Raw genomic sequence first — 8,860 nt, 5'->3', positions numbered from 1 at the left:
CCCTTCGACAGCATCCCCCTCTCCCTCCCTTTATTGCTCCCCCTCTCCCTCCCCCTCTCCATCCCTCTCCCCTCTTCGCCCCCCGTTCCTCTCCTGTCTGCTTCGATGCTCTCCCCGACAGAGGCAGCGGTCCATCTCCAGGTGCAGATTGGTTGTGACAGCAGCACTATTTCAAGTGGAGGTTTGAGCTAAATTGGAGTGAGCAATACCACCTGTTCTGTGTGGAGGGAGGCCTAGCCTGTTCTGGTCCAGCACTGTACTCTGGAGAGCAGAGGGGGGGAAAGCTGCTACCTGCTACCTTCAAAGACTACAGCCTTGCATGCAATCTGCCCCAGATGCTCCCTGGGTACTTTGGGTGGTGTGTGTAGCGTGGTGCACTCCTCTTTGCTGCCTGCCTGTCTGTCTGCCTCCCTGCCTGCTTGCGGTTTGGAAACAGAGTCTCTTCTTCTCTCTCCTCTCCTCTCTGTTCTTAGAGGGTGTTGCTCAGGGCACTGGAGTTCCAACTCAACACTCGTGCATTTTCACATCACATTCCATTACAGTCTGATGAAACCCCACCAGACAAAGGCACCAACATGGATCCAATGTCAAAACTCAAAAGAGCTACACCCAAATGGCTATGAATAATCTATAATGGATGAAACAGAGTGGCGTGGTGAGAAGAGGATGTGTGTGTTGCTGATTGCTTGTGAACGATGCTGGCTGACTATGGGACTTTTAGTTTGGAGAGAAGAGCAGGAACGGCGTTGAAAGGTTCAGAGCCCAAACTATTTGTCGTTGACACGTACGGCGGAGTTCACAGGCATCAGAGCAGTGGAGGCTCCTCCAGGGAGGAAGTGGAGGCTCCTCCAGGGAGGAAGTTGAGGCTCCTCCAGGGAGGAAGTGGAGCGTGGTCTTTTGAGGAGCACAAATAATGTTTTTTTTTTTTTTAAACCTTTCACCTTGTGGATCTGATCTTGGCATTGACCAAATATCCACCTACTAAAATACTATGTGTATATATATATATATATATATTATCTGTAAGTTGCTTTGGATTAAAGTACTTGATATATGACGATAATATGTAGCTGGACTGGAGATAGTTGGTTCATCTCCTGCACTAGGTTGGGTGATCAGAGAGAGGAGGGAAGGGGGGTAGGCCTCCTCTCAGCCAGGCAGGATACAGTAGATATCATTTAGTGGTGAGAGCAATGGGGACAGCATGGGGTTAGTGGCGGGGTCGCCACACTTACTGCACGGCCGAGCTCATTTCCACAGATGTCCACTGGCAGGGCTTCCCCTCTGAGAGGAGAGAGAGGAGAGAGAGGGAGGGAGGGAGGGGTCACGTTGTCCAGTGAAACGCTTCATTCACTCACTGATCACAGCCAACATTCACACACACCACACACACACACACATTCACACACACCACACACACATACACTGAAGACAGACTGTACTGTTGAGAGCAGCTCCTCTGCCCTTGTTCCCCAGTGCTTTCAGGGATGTTTAGTTTCCTTAGTGTTACCATGGCTCTGTTTCCCAAACTCTGCCACATCACAGGACAAGGACTCCTTTGTCTATCTGACCAATATCACATTTAAACAAACAAGCAGTTATTGTTGGTTCCTGTTTACATGAAAAAACAAACACATTCCTATTCATTATACTAATATTTGTCTTTATTTTTCCCAGCAATATTACATGATAATCAGAAATGTAGTTTAATTATACCTTACATTATACATTATACATTATACCTCCGTGAGATCTGAGAGTCAGGCTAGCTTTTATAGCAGACTGCTATAACACACACACACACACACACACACACACACACACACACACACACACACACACACACACACACACACACACACACACACACACACACACACACACACACACACAGACACACACACACACTCAGACACACACGCTCAGACACACACGCACACACATGCGCGCACGCGCACACACACGCGCACACACACACACACACACACACACACACACACACAAACACACACACACACACACACACACACACACACACACACCATCAGGCCTGGAGGTAATATCTGAACCTGTTCTATTTTATTGGCTTGTATACCTACCAGCTGTCTTGCAAAAACACATCTATTTTATGGACAAATACCTAACATACATGTATATTCCTGCATGTCTCTTCATGGTAGAATCGTGGTAGAATCGTGGTAGAATCAAGGTAGAATTGTGCTAGATTCGTGGTAGAATCATGGTAGAACAAAGGTAGATTCATGCTAAAATCATGGTAGAATCGTGGTAGAATCAAGGTAGAATCATGGTAGAATCAAGGTAGAATCATGGTAGAATATTGGTAGAATCGTGGTAGAATCATGGTAGAATCATGGCAGAATCATGGCAGAATCATGGTAGAATCATGGTAGAATCATGGCAGAATCATGGTAGAATCATGGCAGAATCATGGCAGAATCATGGCAGAATCATGGCAGAATCATGGTAGAATCATGGTAGAATCATGATAAAAGTGTTATGTTATAAACCAGTGACATACAGTTATAACTATAGTGAGACGGGTCAGAACAATGTTGAAAATAATCATAAGCTAACAACCCAGCTCATAATTGTTACTCATTTACTAATGATCAATTATTACTTACAGTATGTCAATGTGATGTATCTGTTTTCCCCTCAACAGTCAAAATAAAGAGTCATCTCTAGACTGAACAGGCACATTACTGTTATTAGTTGTCCCAGCCTCCACAGCAGTCTAGTACTGATCTGCTGCCAGGGCACCGCTGGGATGACTGGGGTCAATGGCTGGATTGGTCAGTTGATGGCTGGTGGTTAGAGCGATCAGATGTTACGACCACATGTTAACCGTGTCAGCTCTGCCAGCCGCTCCTAACGACCGACCAATCAATAGCAGTCTGCCCTACACGGTGACCAATCAAATAGACATACTGGACATATAGGGCGGGGTCAGGGTGGCACTGAGGAATAGGCGGTTGTGTGGAGGCAGGTTCTTTATTTTCTTCTTTACTTTATTCCACACAATATATGAATACGAGTTGTGCTCCCGGGATTGTTTTTCTGGAGGCAGACTTCCAGGTTCTGGTGAGCAGTCTATAAAAAATGTAAAAAGCAGACAACTGTTATGACCAATGTGGTTAAGAGAGCATGATGGTTGTTGTGGATCAACATAGTAGGCTGTAGTTGCAGAGCAGTAAGTCGGTCCAGGCAGCAGTGGTATGTAGTTGAATAACATATCAATTATAGCAACTGTGTTGAGTTGAAGTATGGACCCTGAACCTCCCCTCTTTCTGTCCCCTCACCACACTCCCTGAACCTCCCCTCTTTCTGTCCCCTCACCACACTCCCTGAACCTCCCCTATTTCTGTCCCCTCACCACACTCCCTGAACCTCCCCTATTTCTGTCCCCTCACCACACTCCCTGAACCTCCCCTCTTTCTGTACCCTCACCACACTCCCTGAACCTCCCCTCTTTCTGTCCCCTCACCACACTCCCTGAACCTCCCCTCTTTCTGTCCCCTCACCACACTCCCTGAACCTCCCCTATTTCTGTCCCCTCACCACACTCCCTGAACCTCCCCTCTTTCTGTCCCCTCACCACACTCCCTGAACCTCCCCTCTTTCTGTCCCCTCACCACACTCCCTGTCCCTCCCTCCTTTCCCCCTCTCTCTCTTTGCTTGATCATGGCGAAGGGTGCAGGATGTTCAGCTTGAAGCGCTGGACTTGTGAGATAAAACAGATCATCTGTGCTGCTAGCCAACACAACAACCTCCTCATTGTCCAGTGTCTGTTCGTGACACCGTTCCATCTGTCCGTCCCTCCTGAATGGTCCGTTTGTCCGAGGTCTCCCCAGAGTCCAGGATGTCCAGAACCACAGGGCTCTGTTGGTGATGGATGTCACTCAGAGGAGAGGGCCCCTGGTTGGACAACTGGACAGCTGGACACTCCCTGGCCCAGCGGACTCAGTGGATCACTTGGGAATGACACGGCTGGTCACCAGTGACATGACACAAGAGACACACATAGGCTTTGGCTGTTTTGTCTATTGGGTTTGCATGGTACATATTTACATATGCATTATTTAATTTACAGGTCCACACTTTGTGTGCAAAATATCTCAGCCAATTGTAAATTCTTTTGAAATGTGATTTCTACATGATCTTGGTCATGATAGAATGCAGCATAAGATACAACTGAAAATAGAACCAAATAAAATATCTTAGTGAAAGTAAGAGGGAAATAAAGGGAAATTGTTCATATGAATTTACTCTACATTTATGATATCACATTATGACAATATTGAAAGAGAATGAACGCAGGAGAGACACTTTGAGAACGTGCCTGAGCTGACGTTTCAAATGTCTGGAGGGGTTTGGAAGATTAGGCCTATGGATTATACAACAAAAAAAATAGAAAAAGCTAAATATCATCCTACATAACAACTACCCTTCCTTCATGTAACATAGAACTTGTATAAAAAATATAAAAAATTAGGTCATTACGACTTTACAGAAAATTATTTATTATTACACACCACCATATACAGTACATTGGTAGTCTCCAAGTTCATTAAATAAACTATTTCACTTCTACTAGTCTGAGAGGATTTTTTCTCTTATGTCCCCTGATAATCTGTTTATCCCTAAGTGTCACGTTACATTTGCAAAGCAGCTGGAGGGACCAGTGGTGTCTTGTACGGAGGGCTTCAGCGTGATTAGCCCGGCTCGTATTTGGCGGGCACTCAAACTTGTCAAATCCTTTGATCTGAACTGTCTCCATAATCACTTCAAAAAGTCTTCCTGCTTGAGACCGTGAGGGCTTTACAAATGTGGCTCCTTACTTACTTTCTCTCTCTCTCTCTCTCTCTCTCTCTCTCTCTGCTCAGGGACTTTATATAAAGGCCTGACTTCCTAGCTGCTGCTACCCGTGGTGTAGCTTGGATATCATCCTAATACCTCTCTCTTTTTCTATCTCTCTTTTTACTCTCTCTATCTCTCTTTTTCTCCCTCTCGCTTTCTCTCTCTCTCTCTCTCTCTTTCTCTCTCCCTCTCTCTCTCTCTCTCTTTCTCTTTCTCTTTCTCGCTCTCTCTCTTACACAGATGTGGTCATATTCTCTTACGAAAATTACCACAATGGAAATAGACAATGGCTTCCTGAGAGAATATTTCTAATATCCTGCCTCTGTACCTGGTCATCTCCAGCTCTGTCTTTGTGAGTCTGTGTGTGTGAGAGAGAGACTAAAGACTGAAGGAAACCCCTCAGCCCTCTCTGCACATTATACTCACCAGGAACACAAGTGGCGTACGGGGAGAAAAATACCCTCTACTTTTCGCTCTTAACAATAGCCATTTGCATATTTTTATAGTCTCTCAAAGAAAACAGCCTGGAGCGTGAATACTCCAGCAGTGGTGCAGCAGCGCGGAGGAAGCGGAAGCCGGGGAGACGCTTGTGTTGTGTGTCCGCTGCTGGGGTGGGTAGAGGAGGGGAGAGAACACACACTGAGGCCCTTACCTCTGGAGGAGGGGGTTAGAGGGTGAGGGGCATGGGGGCCAAGGGGCCAAGGGGCGGGGGTGGAGGGGTGGCGAGGGGACCCTGGTGCTCCTGCGTGGAAAGAAAGAGAGAGAGAGAAAGAGAGAGGGGGGAGGGAGAGAGAGAGGCTCACATTAAAATCTGATTAAAATCAGATGGAAGAAGCAGCACATCTTCAAATGGGAAATATTTTATAAATAAAATAAGTCCATTTATTCAAGCGTTCAGCAACACCCCAGTAGGTTCAGTAGGTTACGATAGCATCTCTCAAACCGTGCTAAGCTAAAGTATTAAACTATGTTAATGTATTGGCTGTTTGTGGAAACCTGAATTGCTCAGAGTGTGTTATTCTTGGCTAAGACACGGTGGTTGTCTGGCCAGATTGACTTTGTAATGTTGCATACATCATAGAATACAAACTCAACAGACATATTTCCCCTTGCGTCTTATACACAAATAACATCCCCATTTGGCTGGTATTTCAGAAACAACAATAACAGGTTAGTGTGTGTGTGTGTGTGTGGGGGGGGGGGGGGGGGTAGTCCAGGAATAGCATCAGAGCAGTGCTTGGTTAAACAGTAACACTGCCGAGGTCAACAGAGTGTTTTAAAACATGAGCGGCTCAAGCACTCCAAAAATAAAGCATTTTCATTCTTGCTTTGAGAATACATTTCCCAGTCTGCAGTGATATATCAGCACATTTAGTGGCCTACATATAGGACACGGTAAGAGAGAGAGAGACAGGCAGACTGAAGGAGGCCTGTCCTGCCAGCTGGGAGAATCGAGAGGACTTACACAACATTATGTAAATATACTAATGTCATATACATTCTGGGGGTTAGGGAACAAATAACTAGTCTGGGAAGTAGACTGTTTTGGGATGTGATTTAGAGCGTTTTGGGATGTGATTTAGAGCGTTTTGGGATGTGATTTAGAGCGTTTTGGGATGTGATTTAGAGCGTTTTGGGATGTGATTTAGAGCGTTTTGGGATGTGATTTAGAGCGTATTGGGATGTGATTTAGAGCGTTTTGGGATGTGATTTAGAGCGTTTTGGGATGTGATTTAGAGCGTTTTGGGATGTGATTTAGAGCGTTTTGGGATGTGATTTAGAGCGTTTTGGGATGTGATTTAGAGCGTTTTGGGGAAATGTGGAGTTGACCTTGCATGCCATGTATGAAAAGCCATAGTATAAGTATTTGTATCATAATGTCGCTATCTGATAAAAACCTGGTAACTCCATTTTTGTCCATTGTTTCTTTTACATGTATTAAATGCAGTAACTCCACTCAATGTACCTGGAACATTTCATGACTCTAGGACCAAGAAAATGTATTCAAAACAGGTTCTGAAGCTCTAGAATTGCATGCTCGTTAATAGGAAAATATGTTCCTTTTTTTTATTTCCTGTAAAGTTTCTGTTTGAAGATGAGGTTTCATCTGTTCATGAGGTTATAGTAGTCGAATGAATAACTGGGCAGCTCTTTCCATCAAGTAAATGGTGTGGGGTATATGTCATTTAATTCAGGATGCATTAGGTCTACCTAACGTCCAGTAAATGGTGTGGGGTATATGTAATTTAATTCAGGATGCATTGGGTCTACCTAACATCCAGTAAATGGTGTGGGGTATATGTAATTTAATTCAGGATGCATTAGGTCTACCTAACATCCAGTAAATGGTGTGAGGTATATGTCATTTAATTCAGGATGCATTAGGTCTACCTAACATCCAGTAAATGGTGTGAGGTATATGTCATTTAATTCAGGATGCATTAGGTCTACCTAACATCCAGTAAATGGTGTGGGGTATATGTCATTTAATTCAGGATGCATTAGGTCTACCTAACATCCAGTAAATGGTGTGAGGTATATGTCATTTAATTCAGGATGCATTAGGTCTACCTAACATCCAGTAAATGGTGTGGGGTATATGTAATTTAATTCAGGATGCATTAGGTCTACCTAACGTCCAGTAAATGGTGTGGGGTATATGTAATTTAATTCAGGATGCATTAGGTCTACCTAACGTCCAGTAAATGGTGTGGGGTATATGTAATTTAATTCAGGATGCATTAGGTCTACCTAACGTCCAGTAAATGGTGTGGGGTATATGTAATTTAATTCAGGATGCATTAGGTCTACCTAACGTCCAGTAAATGGTGTGGGGTATATGTAATTTAATTCAGGATGCATTAGGTCTACCTAACATCCAGTAAATGGTGTGAGGTATATGTAATTTAATTCAGGATGCATTAGGTCTACCTAACGTCCAGTAAATGGTGTGAGGTATATGTCATTTAATTCAGGATGCATTAGGCCTACCTAACGTCCAGTAAATGGTGTGAGGTATATGTCATTTAATTCAGGATGCACTAGGTCTACCTAACATCCAGTAAATGGTGTGGGGTATATGTCATTTAATTCAGGATGCATTAGGTCTACCTAACATCCAGTAAATGGTGTGAGGTATATGTCATTTAATTCAGGATGCACTAGGTCTACCTAACATCCAGTAAATGGTGTGGGGTATATGTCATTTAATTCAGGATGCATTAGGTCTACCTAACATCCAGTAAATGGTGTGGGGTATATGTCACTTAATTCAGGATGCATTAGGTCTACCTAACATCCAGTAAATGGTGTGGGGTATATGTCATTTAATTCAGGATGCATTAGGTCTACCTAACATCCAGTAAATGGTGTGGGGTATATGTCATTTAATTCAGGATGCATTAGGTCTACCTAACATCCAGTAAATGGTGTGGGGTATATGTCATTTAATTCAGGATGCATTAGGTCTACCTAACATCCAGTAAATGGTGTGAGGTATATGTCATTTAATTCAGGATGCATTAGGTCTACCTAACATCCAGTAAATGGTGTGAGGTATATGTCATTTAATTCTGGATGCATTAGGTCTACCTAACATCCAGTAAATGGTGTGGGGTATATGTCATTTAATTCAGGATGCATTAGGTCTACCTAACATCCAGTAAATGGTGTGAGGTATATGTAATTTAATTCAGGATGCATTAGGTCTACCTAACATCCAGTAAATGGTGTGGGGTATATGTAATTTAATTCAGGATGCATTAGGTCTACCTAACATCCAGTAAATGGTGTGAGGTATATGTCATTTAATTCAGGATGCATTAGGTCTACCTAACATCCAGTAAATGGTGTGGGGTATATGTCATTTAATTCAGGATGCATTAGGTCTACCTAACATCCAGTAAATGGTGTGGGGTATATGTCATTTAATTCCGGATGCATTAGGTCTACCTAACATCCAGTAAATGGTGTGGGGTATATG

At 43.6% G+C, this 8,860-nt stretch overlaps 1 long non-coding RNA gene across 1 annotated transcript in view; it reads right to left on the bottom strand.

The window, feature by feature from the left end:
* Positions 1-4,524: 4,524 nt before the first annotated feature.
* Positions 4,525-8,860, bottom strand: part of LOC129840665 (uncharacterized) — a 13,783-nt gene continuing 9,447 nt past the window's right edge. Inside the window, exon 2 of the long non-coding RNA XR_008757237.1 lies at positions 4,525-5,620. This is a non-coding gene — a long non-coding RNA (uncharacterized LOC129840665). The remainder of the gene's footprint in view (positions 5,621-8,860) is intronic.

This window comes from Salvelinus fontinalis, chromosome 41, assembly GCF_029448725.1.
Source record: "Salvelinus fontinalis isolate EN_2023a chromosome 41, ASM2944872v1, whole genome shotgun sequence".
NCBI classification, from domain to species: Eukaryota; Metazoa; Chordata; class Actinopteri; order Salmoniformes; family Salmonidae; genus Salvelinus; species Salvelinus fontinalis.
This window is presented reverse-complemented; position numbering and strand designations above follow the sequence as displayed.